The 15,254-nt window shown below is 40.9% G+C and overlaps 1 long non-coding RNA gene across 1 annotated transcript in view; it reads left to right on the top strand.

The window, feature by feature from the left end:
- LOC126985658 (uncharacterized) overlaps nt 1-15,254 on the top strand; it is a 55,291-nt gene that overhangs the window by 29,480 nt on the left and 10,557 nt on the right. The gene's annotated exons all lie outside the window — the stretch shown is intronic.

The raw sequence follows: 15,254 nt of genomic DNA, 5'->3' as shown, positions 1-15,254 counted from the left end.
CTTCCATCTCTTCTTTTTGAAAAAGAGATGGAAGAAAGGAAAGGGGTCCCACGCAACATGTGGAAAGTGAGAATTGGCAAACTGAGGAGCCTGGTCCCACAATGGGCACAGCCACTCACACGTGGGCCCCTGTGAAAATGCCGTTTGGGTCTCGCCGATGCCGGGGCCACGCCGCCGACTCATCACCATCGCCATCATCAGCCGCCCGTCAGCTGCTCGGGCCCACCGCACGGTCGGGGCTACTCGCACACATGCGCCTGGCTGCCCGGATCCCACTCACCATGCTTATCGCGGCCAATGGAAAGGCCCAGGGGGTGGATAAGGGTGAGAATGGGAGTCAAGGTTTAATGACGAGATTTTCTATTCTCTTTTTTTCTATTACTCTCCCAGTCCCACACGTCCTCTGCGTGTATCGAAACACACTAGAAATTAATCACAACAAGGAGAGGGTATTCCCTGGCTGCCTGGGATTGAACCCGCGACCAGCGTGACGGGAGAGCCACTCCTTACCGAGTCGGCCAAAGAGGTACCCCACTGGCTAAGTGGGTTATGGGAGGCTCGTTCATCAGGCCGTCGCCGCACTACAAAGGACCACAACTAGGTGTGAAAAAACCTGGTTTTAGCAGCCTTTTCCTTTTCCTTTCGGGTCATATTGCAATTTCAGTTTTCAATAAAATATATTTTTGGGGGTCCCTATCGCAAACTCGGTGAATCGCAAATTTGAAACTCGCAATCCTGGAGACAGTACTGTTATCACATAAAATGTATCTTCTACAGTAACTTCATACAAGTAGGAATCATTGTATTGAGGAGTAAGTTTTGTTATTTGTGGCTTGGAGAGACGGGTGGTGCGTCTGCAGCGCTCTCCGTCACCCGCTATCCCGCCAAGCGTACATAGCCTACCAGCCCCTCTATGCCACAAATACAAAACTTACTCATTAATACAATGATTCCTACCTGTATGAGGTTACTGTTGAAGATACTTTTTATGTGATATTTAGTATGCCTATGTGAATGAGCTATGTAGGAAATAATCACGGAAAGTGTGCATTACTTTATAGGTAGCCTACTGTCATTGCCTTCAGTGCTGCTGCCGTATTGCCTTGAAGGCCCCGTTCTCCCTTGAAAACTGGTAGTATTATTATTGTACTTTGATTCTTAGGTGATGTCATTGATTGTTAAATTAGCGTGCCGTCATTCAATTAAATTACAAATATTTTTTAATCATGAAACTAGCTAGATTATCTCAATCATATATATTTGGTACATGTCTCTGAAACAATGCATGATGTCATGAACAGCCAATCAGGTGAAAGGGGGGTGGAGCTTAGCCAGTATGAGGGAGGGGCTTCTCGGTGCAAATTGGCCAAGTTAATTTGGACAGACTATAGACACTCTCTCTAAACATTAAATAATAGTAACATTTTAATAAAAAACTAATGCATATACTTTCTGCTCAAATAATCTCTTCCTTTCAAAAATAAATACTAGCAACTCTGTAAACATGAAAATTAATAAGTGACATTTTAATCAGACCTGATAAGTAAGAATATAAAAGAAAATAAATTACACACACACACACACACACACACACACACACACACACACATACATCTGTCGATGGTACTTAGATGTGTTATCTAGGTAGCATCGACAGATGGTCCATTGCACTGGTCCACTGGTCCATTGCAGCTGCCTGCTTGCAGCTGTTGAGTTGAGCCCCACAGTAGAGTCTGGCAAGATGCCCTGCCAGTCAGCTTAGGGACTGCTGATACTGAAATTAAAGTTATAAAAACAAAGTTAATGTAATGTATAATAGAATAAATTTGTCACATACACAAAGTTACAGTAATATATGGAAGATTATGACTCCTTCCAAATCAGATTACACAAAATAAGATTTTGTAACCATTACAACTATTGTTGATGATAGAATTTATCAGTTATATAAATATGATTAAGTTATGTATATAAGCTAAATTACAAATTCTTCTGAGACAGACTCCACAAAATATGATTCTGTACCCATTGCAATAACCAAATACAAGATTCAGAGGAGAAGACAAGCCATTTAGATTGGACTTGAGAATCACCAGGGAGCCAGATATCATAGAGGAGATGAACTATAAGAGCCCTATAGGGAAGAGCGATCACGTACTTATCGAGTACATATTACGAGAAGGAGGTAAAATAATCAGGAATGGGGACTACAGGAAAGAATGGTTTAACTTTAATAAGGCAAATTTTGATCAACTTGGGAAACATTTTGAGGAAGCACAATGGGATCCCTTTTTTGAGGCTGATAATGTGGAGGAAAAATGGGCTATCTTTCTATAGATTTACAACGAAGGAGTGGAAAAGTGGGTACCAAGGATGAAAGAAGGCCAGAAATCAAGAGAAGAGTGGTATAATAGAAAGTGTGTAGATGCCAAGCAGGATAAGGAGAAGGCATGGAACAAATGGAGAAAAAATAGGAGGATGGATCTATGGAATGAGTACAAAAGGAAGAGGAATGCTTATGTCAAAGTAAGAAGAGAAGAAAAAAGAAATTTTGAGAAAAATATTGTAGATAAGTGCAAAGACCAGCCAAAGCTGTTTTATAAGTTCATAAATGGAAAGTTGAAAAATAGAGATGAGATTCAGAAAGTTAAAGTTAATGGTGAAACTTTTGATAGTATCAGTGAAATAGTAGAAGTGATGAATAATTGTTTCCAAACAGTGTTCACAAGGGAGAGTGAGTTTGAAGGTGTAGATGCAGTGCCGGGAAATAGAGTGGATGGGTCTGGAGAGAATACAAACATCAGCAGATGAAGTTAGAAAATTATTTGAAGAATTGGATATTAACAAATAGCCAATTCTGATTCAGAGGAGGACGGTCTTGTGTAACTAATCTGATCAGCTTCTATTCAAGAGTAATTGATATAATACAGGAAAGGGACGGTTGGGCAGATTGTGTGTATCTGGACTTAATGAAGGCGTTTGATAAAGTACCACACAAGTGATTAATATGGAAACGTAATCATGTTGGAGGTCTGGGTGGTTCAATATTGGATTGGATTATGGACTTTTTGACGAAGAGAGAAATGAGAACAGTAATCAGGAACAATAAATCGAGCTGGATGGATGTAACTAGTGGAGTCCCCCAAGGATCGGTGTTGGCTCCGATTATGCTTGTAATATATGTTAATGACATGACAAGGGGTGACAAGCTATATGAATATGTTTGCTGATGATGCTAAAATAATGAGGAGGGTGGCTAATGAAGAAGGCTGTGTAGCCCTGAGCCAAGATCTCGATAGAATAAGTGAATGGTCACGCAAATGGGAAATGACATTCAATACAGAGAAGTGTAGTGTGATGGAGTTTGGTAAGAGCAGTAGACGAATATTGGGGAACTACTCTCTGAGTAATGAAAGAATCATGAAAAAAACTGAAGAAAAAGATCTGGGAGTGATCATAACAGATAAGTTATCCTTTGGAAAACATATAGACCGGATAACTGGGGAAACATACAATCTTCTTTGAAACATAAAAGCAGCATTTACTTATTTAGATGAAGAAATGGTGAAGCAACTAATAACATCGATGATACGTCCAAGACTGGAATATGCAGCATTAGTGTGGTCACCTAGATTGAAGAAAGAAATTAGAAAGTTGGAAAGAATACAAAGAGCAGCGACTAAATTACCGGAAACTCTGAGAGAACATACTTATGAAGAAAGACTGGAGAAATTGGGACTAACAACACTGGAGAGAAGAGAGAGAGGGGACCTATAGCATTGTACAGGATACAAGAGGGATTGGAGAAATTGGACAGGGAAGACCTAGTGGTACATGACAGAAGTGTGACAAGAGGCAGTGGTAAGAAATTGAAGAAGAGTGACTATAGGAGAGACATCAAGAAATACAGTTTTCCATACAGAAGCATAACATGGAACGGACTTGATGAGGAGACTGTGTGCAAAAACAGTTCATGAATCTAAAGCCAAACTGGATAATAAGCGTTATGGAGACTGGACAGCAAGAGCCTAGTACGGCTCTTTTCCTGTATTTCACAACTAGGTAAATACACACACACACACACACACACACACACACACACACACTACTCACTTAGCCCACTTAAGCTCCAGGTGAGTAGGGGTGGAGCCAAATTAATGATAGTCTGTTCACTTAAGTCTGACCTAAGCTGACAATATAAACCTAAGTGTGTTTGCAAGCTGAGTGCTGATTGGCTGCTGCTATGGCTTCCAAGTTTTCTTTAACCTCTGCTTGTGTTTATCTCACGCAGCACTTTCTGCTAATCTGCACTGTGCTTACGAACCGCTTAGGTCTGTGTTGTCAGCTTGGGTCAGACTTAAGTGAACAGACTTTTTTTTATAATCAATAACATTTCCAGTAAACATGACTCCACCCAATTTGTAGATCTGACCCCCTCCATGTGCACAGGGACATGTGCCACACATACCAAAGGGATTTTCACAGCCAGGCCCAACAGCAGTGCTGGTTTACCTCAGCTGCTGCATTATGGTTTCCAACTCACCCCACCCCTGATTGGACCAGGAGCAGGGACAACTCGCCAAGAGGCTGCTGAACTGTGTCAGAAATAACAAAAAACTAAATCCATTATTACATAACTATCAGTAACCAAATACTTGCCCCTCCCTCCTCTGTCAGTGTCACTACCATAGCAGTCATCAGAGTCACTGTCACTTTGATTCGCCTGCGCTCTACTTCCGCCTGGAGCAGAGGAACTACTTGACGCGTCACGAGACATGACTTGTATTCCGAACAAAAGGAGAAAATGATCTGTTGCCTTCGGTAGGCTGCGCGCTGGAGACCAGTGAAAGTGTGTACGGATGCCAGATGCCTCCACCATTCTGCTGAGCTGTGTCAGAATCATGCATACACCACTTTCCTCCATTCATTTCTATACACACAAGCACTCTACCTTGCTCCACAGGCTACCTCTTTTCTTCAGTGCATTCTTCATGCCATTTATGATAATTATGAGCATTTTAATAATTTTAGGAAACAACTATATGAGTAATTACATGACAGTTGTTACTAAAGTGTTTGCATTAAATTGCTATTTTCCTACTTTCTGAATCCTCTTCCATAATCTCCATCACTCTGGACATCTGAAAGATATTCTGCTTTTTCAGCCAGCTTCCATGCCTGAATATAGGTATCTGAAATTGAAGGTTGGCATCAAACAAACTGATTTATCTACTGTTTTCACATTACTGGCTCAAATGAAATACAGTCGTCCCTCAAATAGTATGGTTTCCAATAGTACGGTTTCGGTTTTATACGGATTGTCATGGAAGATTTTTTTTAGGATTTTTAAATTTTCCACTTGTCGCACCAAGTAGCCCTGGCATGAGTGGCAACACTGTTCTTCCAAAACACCTGCTGAAAGCACCCCAATGCGTTTGAGATAGGTGTTCACCTTGGAGAAGAATTCAGATTTAGGAGAAGTTACGTTTTGGGATGAGTTACTTTGCCGTAGGGAGAGCATACCACGTGAATGAGAGCAGTGTTCACTGTATCTATCATCTTGGGTCTTGGTCTTAGTTCGGAAGGTAGTTGTCCCTTTCGGTCCCAACTGCAGCTTTTGAAATGGCTTATTCCCTTAGGGCAAACACCCTGAAAATCTTAGTGTAACGTCTTTTTTTTTTTTTTTTTTTTTTTTTTTTCAAGGCAACGCTACATTCCTTCTGACAGCCACTGATTTGATGGTAATGTGGTAGCGGTGTGGTCGTCTGGCTATTTCCGAGCGGTTGTCAATGATGTTGAGACAAGCCTCAGGACAAGTGAACACTCGTTCTGGGTTGTGATGGTTACCTTTAGTGCGGTAATGATGGAAGGTGGGTGGATTCCCGTGTGAACCACTCTGAGACAATGTGTCGTGCCGTTCATGGGCACTCTTTTAATTAATTATGTAGGCTCATTATACCTCAAAGTAGAATTAATTGTTGATCATTTAAACCACAGAGTAAAATTAGTAGTTTATTCACCCAGTCTTATATGAGGCATCATTATCGCACACAGGATCATCACCTGCCCAAGTAATATAGGTAACACGACTTTAAGAAAGTTACTTGAGGTAATTACTGTTTAGAGATTCTGATGGTGAGCTAAGGGTCATAGGACAGGGTCCACTTATTAGAGGTTAGCTTACGTATCTTACATCACTAATTACATTTGTAAATACCATGAACACAGGTTAACATTAACACCTTAAACTAACATGCACACATGGCAATAAGGAGCACCAACATAATAACTGTTTCCACCCACACGGGGAAACACAGACTCCACCATTCCACACCTTAATTAAGTCCTAACTAAACTAGTGAGTGTTTGCGCTTATCCATTGTTACCCCTGAGAACGACACACATACCACCCTTTTGGCCTTCTCCTTTCCTTCCTCTCTTCACACACCCTGCCACCGGCAATCCCCCACAATGCAGCTTCAAAAGTGTTTACTGCTGCATGTTGGCCTTGGTCTGGGCGACGCCCAGCTTCCTATCTGTCAGGCTTGCCTTTGGCAAACCTGAAAGAGGTGATGTCGCTCGTGAGAATCCCAGTCTCAGTTATAGTATTATAGCCAAAGTGAGTTGAACACCGTGAACAGCTCTTTCCTCACCTGAAAGGGGCGATGTCGCTCGTGAGAATGAGCTCGCTCCCACAACCTAGTGCGAGGAAGGGGCGTTAGTCTCGGCCCCAAAATGCCTTGGTGTGACGTCACGGAGTGACAAACTGGTCGCGGGGTAGGCCTGCTTGAGACCTGAGATTTCCTTGGTAGGCCTCCAATATCAATATAAGGTCACTGGTATTTTATTTCCATTATAAATATTTACCGTTCTCCCGCAATAATTAAAAGAAGGCAGATTGACCACTTTTGGCAACGATACCCTGTTTTGACCCCTGACACCTCTGAATTTTGTTGACACTACAGATTGTAGGGGAGATATGGGAGCACAACAGGCCTCTTTGTTTCAACACCCATCTCTTCCCTCTCGCTCTCTCTCTCTCTCCCTTCTCTCTCAAACTTCTTTCTCTCTCTCTCCTCTCATACTTTTCATTTTTTTCTCCTTCTCTTGTGTACTTCCTTCTTTCCTTTCTCTCTCTCTCTCTCTCTCTCTCTCTCTCTCTCTCTCTCTCTCTCTCTCTCTCTCTCTCTCACATGAGAAACCCACATACATATATAACTGGTTGCGCAAACACCCCAGGTTAACTCTATTTACATGGGGAAAAATGTAATGCCCCGACGAGCTTCTTTTTCCATCCTTCCTATTTCTCAACACGGCCTCTGCGTGTATTGAAATAACACGAGAAATTAATCAAGATCAGGGTATTCGCCGGCTGCCTGGGATCGAACCCGCGACCAGCGTGACGGGAGAGCCACTCCTTACCGAGTCGGCCAAAGAGGTACCCCACTGGCTAAGTGGGTTATGGGAGGCTCATTCATCAGGCCGTCGCCGCACTACACGATACCATTACAATTGTAGTACATTTCGGGCCATTACGAATGTTTAGTTAAGGGGGGAGTGGTGATAATTCACTAATGTGCGTGTGTGGGTGTGGGTGTGTGTTCAGTAATGTCCAAATGGCAGGTTGACAGACTTGAAATTATAGCCCTTACAGTAACTTAATAACTTTTCTTGTGTATGAATATAGTTACAGCCCCTGGGCGGTTAGCGGAGTGACATTTTTAAATGAATACATACATAAATGAATATTATTGAACCTAACTAACTATCTATCAGGGAGATTGGGGAACATTTGAATGCTTATATCTGTATTGAAGACCCTTGAAGTTATGACTGATGCAGGATGGAGGAAGGCACTGGGGCGAGTGAGGCGCCGGCGGGTGTAGACTGCCGGGGGCCGGTAACTGTAGCAGCGTTGTTGATGAGGTCGGGGTTGTGTTGTTTAAGAGCTGAGGCGTGGTTGAAGAGGCCATGGAGGTGGTTATGAGCTGAGCGTGATTGAGGAGGCCGAGGATGTGGTTATGAGCTGAGCGTGATTGAGGAGGCCGAGGATGTGGTTATGGGCTGAGCGTGATTGAGGAGGCCGAGGATGTGGTTATGGGCTGAGCGTGATTGAGGAGGCCGAGGATGTGGTTATGGGCTGAGCGTGATTGCAGAGGCTGAGGATGTGGTTATGGGCTGAGCGTGATTGAGGAGGCCGAGGATGTGGTTATGGGCTGAGCGTGATTGCAGAGGCTGAGGATGTGGTTATGGGCTGAGCGTGATTGAGGAGGCTGAGGATGTGGTTATGGGCTGAGCGTGATTGCAGAGGCTGAGGATGTGGTTATGGGCTGAGCGTGATTGCAGAGGCTGAGGATGTGGTTATGGGCTGAGCGTGATTGCAGAGGCTGAGGATGTGGTTATGGGCTGAGCGTGATTGCAGAGGCTGAGGATGTGGTTATAGGCTGAGTGTGATTGCAGAGGCTGAGGATGTGGTTATAGGCTGAGCGTGATTGCAGAGGCTGAGGATGTGGTTATGGGCTGAGCGTGATTGCAGAGGCTGAGGATGTGGTTATAGGCTGAGCGTGATTGCAGAGGCTGAGGATGTGGTTATAGGCTGAGCGTGATTGCAGAGGCTGAGGATGTGGTTATGGGCTGAGGCTTGTTGTGGTGCTGCTCCTGTCCTTCTGGTTTCGCCTTGCCAAATCGTGCTTTGTTTCGCCTCGCCTTGCTGTGTTTTGCTCTGCCTTGCCTTGCTGTGCTCTGCTGTGCCTTAGCTCCAGCCTGTTCTCGTTTACCCTTTGAAACATTAGAATTATCAGATATTGCTGAATCATTTTCATGCTGCAGAGATTTAATTTTCTCTACAACTTCATGGATTACATTAAAGTTAAACTTCTCACAGTCATCCAACTCCTGAGTAATTTGTTCATTACTTTCAGGATCAGCTCCAATTAATTCCTCACAAGCACTGTAAAACTCTTCAAACTTTGTATCCATAACTTTTATACATTCCTGTAATTCATTAGTACAACTTGACCCCTGTACTTTGGCATAGATACCGTTTGCTGACCTCTTCCAAGCACGCTTATTTGTTGAACACCTACTCTTGTACACCTGAATTGTATACTCTTTACCCTTCTCTGTTTGTGTTCTCTGTCTTTCACTGCGTGCTGCCTCGTCCACCTGCTCATCCTGGCCCTTACCTGGGTCACCCTTAATAACTGTGGCATCCTCATTAGAACTCATTGTAAGAAGATTTATACTTATTATCACCTAAGTGAATCTTTATGTAACACTGAGTTTACTTCTTACTTCTTGAATGCCGGTGACCTAGAGAACTTGGAAACCCCTCACTTGCAGGTGATGAGTGGATGTAGACAGGTTGTAAGTGCTTGCTAGGAGTGTTGCCTCACCTGTCCATGGAGATGGAAACATTGAAGTGACCAGTGTGAAGTTACATACATGGCAGGCCACTGCAGGGTCGCTGGAGTTTACTGCAGATCGTTGGTGGTTACTGCAGGTCACTGCAGAGCCGTGCTTCCTTATGACTGCAGCTTGATTGTAGCTGCAGTATCTTGGAGTTTCACTGAAGCGCACATGGAACAGTCACCCCTTAGGGCTGGTTTACACAGACACGCAGACATGCATGGACTGCCAGCAGGACATGGAAACTTCGTTGGTATAATTTTCCTTTATTCCTATGATGTGGCTTTGGACAAAGAGTCCTCCATCTTGTGCGCCATACATGCCCCAGTCGTGCCGTGAAACTATGGGAAAAGTGATGACATAATCAATTTACACATCCCAAACTTTCTGGCTCCTTGCACTGAAGCCTAAGTCATATATTGTTGCATTCATAGGTTAAACTATTCTAAACACTCTTATACACAGTATGTTAACATTACATAGCTTAACATTGTGTTATAACATAGAAATATTAGCAAAATATATTGACCTCCAGTGCCATAGATTGAATCACCGCTCCATATCGCTGAGTCTACAATTCATATCCACTTATAAGCGACAGACTCGCTGCCCGCGTAACCCAAACAAACGAACATCGGCAGCTGCGTGTAAGCGTTCTTAACGGCACCTATGTTACCTTCTAATAGCACCATACAAGTTTATCCTTTTAGCACCATATAAATTCCTTACACATTAATATTTTACGTAATAACAATGAGGTATAATGAGGTATATTGATACCACAGTTACACCCTCTATACTATAAAACAGACAAATCACAGCATCATGGTGAGATACATCTCTCCCTCTATACTATAAAACAGGCAAATCACAGCATCATGGTGAGATACATCTCTCCCTCTATACTATAAAACAGGCAAATCACAGCATCATGGTGAGATACATCTCTCCCTCTATACTATAAAACAGGCAAATCACAGCATCATGGTGAGATACATCTCTCCCTCTATACTATAAAACAGGCAAATCACAGCATCATGGTGAGATACATCTTTCCCTCTATACTATAAAACAGGCAAATCACAGCATCATGGTGAGATACATCTCTCCCTCTATACTATAAAACAGGCAAATCACAGCATCATGGTGAGATACATCTTACATATTAGGGAAGTAAAAACTGAATTGAAAAAAAAAAAAAAATGAACAAGAGTAATAATAATAATGATAATAATAATGATAGCAACAATAATGATAATGATAATAATAATAATGATAATAATAATAGTAATAATAATAATAGTGATGAATACAGTATTAACTACATGAAACATTGCAAGAAGTTAAGGGGATTCAAACAGAAACTGAAAATAACAAATCCAGTAATCTTTTCCTTGGAGAATCTTTTGTAATGCATGAGATGAAATTCCTTCCATTACTTTCCCAGTAAAAAAGAAATGTATACAAATACTTAAACATGGCTATTGTGATCAATCATCTAATTAAGATCTAGCTATCTATGTCTGACAAAACACCATCTTGTGATGAATGTGCTGAATCATTTGACTGGGATTTCAACCTTTGTGCTCTACCTCCACAACGATTGCCGGAACAACGGAGATATTTCATAATTGTTTGACCTATCTCCTTCTCGTTTGTAGAAAATTGTGGCTTCATGAGCAGCACTCCTGTCAACAAATAATGTGATGTAAATATATTAACTATACATTATTAATTCTGTAAAATCTAATGGCCACTGAAAGGTTGCTGTACCCCTACACTAAACCTTCTCATCACCTCCTCATTGGTCACCCTGTCTTCCCAGTCAGGTGTTAGTTAAATAGGGAAGGTTACAGTGGCGTAGCTATGGGTGGGTGAGAAGCTAATAACCCCCAGGTGCCTAACCACTGGCCAGTGGGCACAGCTGCCGTATGGCAAGGGAACAGTGTTCCACCATGTAGGACTGAGGAAGCATGCATGGAACATTATGAATAATTTCTACTCATGACTTACTCTCGAACTCAAGTACAATAAATATTTCTCCTCTGCTTGAAAGAAAGTATAAGATTTATGTAACTATCTCAGATGCCTCCTCACTCCATTCGGGAACGTCTAACAAAGAGGTGGCCACAACAGAAGAGCTTCCACCTTTTCTTTATTCACCTGGAGGATAGTTTCTTTGAATTGTTTATGGGAAGAAAACAATATATTCAATGTTTGTGATAACCAACATAGCAGTCTTCTAATACCAACATCAAGTATCATTTAGCATTTCTTAAGTTGGACTGTTCTAAATACATGATTCATATATACTTGAAATTGTACTCACCACACACCAGTTGACAAAGCTTTGTTGATTTGAATCCTATCTTGGTGAAATTCTCCTTTGTTTTCCAACACTTCTTGCCCTCCCAATTGAATCTCTGTTGCAGTCGATTTGACATGACAGTATCCAAAATTGACTTTACTGCAACTTTCAATGTAGTTCCTCCCAAAACCTTCAGCTGTTGTACCTAAAACATATAACTTTGATAATAATATGTTCTTTGTTATTTTGTATCATACATTTGAAGTATTTTCCCAACATTCAGGTCGCTTGATTTAACGACTAGAGTGTGATCAACTAGTTTTGCAAACTCAAACTAAAAGAACCTGACTACACAGTTAGTGTAAAATATGTAAAACATTATTCCAGTTTATTTTATCATTCATTGTTACACAACCTTAAGTAATCATTACCAAGGGGCCTCTAGATGCATAAACACAATAAAAAAAAATAAAAGGGATCACTTAAATAAACTTAAAACAAGGGACAAAAAAGGAAAAAAGGAAAACTTTAAATAGTTTCTTGATTTAATAACAAAAGAAATTATATTAATACAACAAAAATGAAAGTGAAATATTTACAAGTTCCAAAAGATAAGTCCAGTTACTACTTTAAAATAAAATAAGCACAACACGTTAAATAAATAAAATCACAAATATAAAAACACAAATAAATCCTACAACATAACACCTAACCCGCAGACACACACACACTAAGTTACCGAGGAAATTCACATTATATTGTACTTACACAAGATGAGAGAGGAGCGGCAGGGGAAGGGAGGGACCAAGGCACCTGGAATGTTGAAGTGAAGAAGGCAAGAGAAGGACTTTTTATACAATTTAAAAGAGGGAGGGAAAGAAACACAAAGGGGTGGAACAAAACATTATTTTACACATAATTTAGGGCAGGGATTGGTCAAAATTAGTGGGCGGAGAAAATACAAATTAGGGAGTGGACACGATAACAGGGTACTATGGGCAGTGTATGGAGGTCATTGTAGGTCACACCCAAACATGGATAGTGTTCTGTGAGTGGCTTTTTTTAGAATAGTTAACAATGAATTAATAGCTGTGAGATAATTGAGTATCAACAGCCCATCGTCGCAGCTGGCTTTGTGCATTTTCTGAAACAACTGGAGCTACTTTTGGATAACTTGTGGTTTCACTGTCACAATCAAATACCTTTACTTTATTACTAAATAAAGAACAAATTTCAGTTTGCTTTCGTATGTGATCATCTGTATTTAACACCTGCTGAACTCCAAAATCTACATCCTGCTTCCTCTCACATGACAATATCACATCATCATCACCATCACTCAGAGAGTCAGTAGTAGTGTGGGCAAGATTGACACATTGACGAGGGATAGATCGTTGTGCGTGTTTGGGTTGGCTTGTATATGGATTCTGAGAACATTTTCTCTTAGCTTTTTCGGGCTAATGTTCACTTTGAAGACTTCGTCTTTCTTAAATTTATCAAAGAATACTCACCACCTGTGTGTAGAGAAATTTTCAAGGATGACGGGACGGCTTCTTGTATGAGCAGCTTACAACGTAAACAAAATTTAAGCGGGATCTTGATCTTGATCTTGATGTCACAAGTGGCTTGATCTCGGACGTTCGCTACCTGTAATCCCGATCAGAAAACGGATAATCCATTTTTTTGTTGGCCGGTTGGTTTTACTTAAGGACCATCCTTGATTTTATTTCTTGTAGGACAACATACACACGCACACACATACACACAACACATATACATACATTATATATATATATATATATATATATATATATATATATATATATATATATATATATATATATATATATATATATATATATACAGTCGGCGCCACAGGTATTGGCGCGGTATGTTTTTCTCTTGTAACACTTAGAAAAAGAATTAAAAAAAAATATTCAAGGGGTACTTACCGGCCTCTAATACTTAGTGGGGAGTCCTTTTCTCTTTAGACAACTCTCCAGGCGTCGAGGAACGGATTCAGCAAGTCTTTGGAGCATGGTGGGTTCCAAATTGTCCCAGATGTCCTGAATCTCCTTCACGAGCTTTGGCAGAGTTGCGGTGTCACGTCCTCGTAGCCGTCGCTTTATGAGTCCCCAAAGATTTTCGATTGGGTTAAAATCTGGACTATTACCAGGCCAGTCCTGTATGTAGTCCACTGCTACAAACTCAAACCATTCCTTGATTAATTTTGCTGTGTGTGCAGGGGCTCCGTCCTGCATGAACACCTCACTCTTGCAGGCATCAAAGCAATCCTCCAGATGATCACACAACAGTTCCAAATATCTTTCCTTGTTCACTGTAATGTTTTTAGGTAACACAACAAGCTTGCCCTTACCATAGTACCCAAAGGCACCCCATACCATGACACTATCCGGGTGCTTGACTGTCCCCTGAGTGTACTTGGGATGGTACGGGTCTGCACCCTTAGGTAGCCTCACCTTACCTCCTCGGTTCCCAGTGACACAAAACGTAGCCTCATCACTCCATAATACCTTCTTCCACTTCTCACTGTCCCACTTCAGATATTTCCTACAAAACTGAACCCGTTTTTGCTTCTGTTTCTCAGTTAGAATGGGTTTACGTCGTGGCGCCCGATGCTCATAGCAGAGGTCGTCTCTGAGGCGTCGTTGGATGGTTCTAACAGAAACAGTTTGCAAGAGTAGCGGGTTCTTTTCTTTTAATTCCTTAGCTGTTATTCTAGGTTCAGCTTCCACCTGTCGCTGAATCACTTTGAGAGTCCTCTTAGATGTTTTCCTAGCCGGTCCAGTCCTCTTAATCTGAAGTGGCGGGACAGAGCCTCCCGCATCCTTACATTTTCTTGTCCATCTTTGCACACTGCGTAGTGGTATGCCGGTCTGGCTTGAAATATCTTTGTTACATTTTCCTGCCACACAGAGTGATGATATCGCTGTAATTTGCTCACTTGTCAGCTCAGGACCTCGTGGCATTATCCCAAAATAATAATAAAAAAACACCGCAAGGTACAGTCAGAAAAACACGTGGGTCGCGTGACAAAAAAAATCGATACTTCCCCTGTCAATCACAGCGCGTAACTGAGAGCTTCATTGTCTGTCTGGGACTTAAGCTCCGCCCACTCTACCTCATGATAGCGCGCCAATAATGTTGTCGTTTTTCTTGGGTGTATTCTTTGGGTCTTTGATAAATCGTCACGGATATTGAAGATGATTTTCGCCAATACCTGTGCGCTGACTGTATATATATATGTATATATATATATATATATATATATATATATATATATATATATATATATATATATATATATATATATATATATATAGATATATATATATATATATATATATATATATATATATATATATATATATATATATATATATATATATATATATGTATATATATATATATATATATATATATATATATATATATATATATATATATATATATATATATATATATATACATATATATATACATACATACAAATGCAATTAATGTACGTTATACAAGA

The sequence above is a fragment of the Eriocheir sinensis genome, chromosome 60 (genome assembly GCF_024679095.1).
Source record: "Eriocheir sinensis breed Jianghai 21 chromosome 60, ASM2467909v1, whole genome shotgun sequence".
Lineage (NCBI taxonomy): Eukaryota > Metazoa > Arthropoda > Malacostraca > Decapoda > Varunidae > Eriocheir > Eriocheir sinensis.
This window is presented reverse-complemented; position numbering and strand designations above follow the sequence as displayed.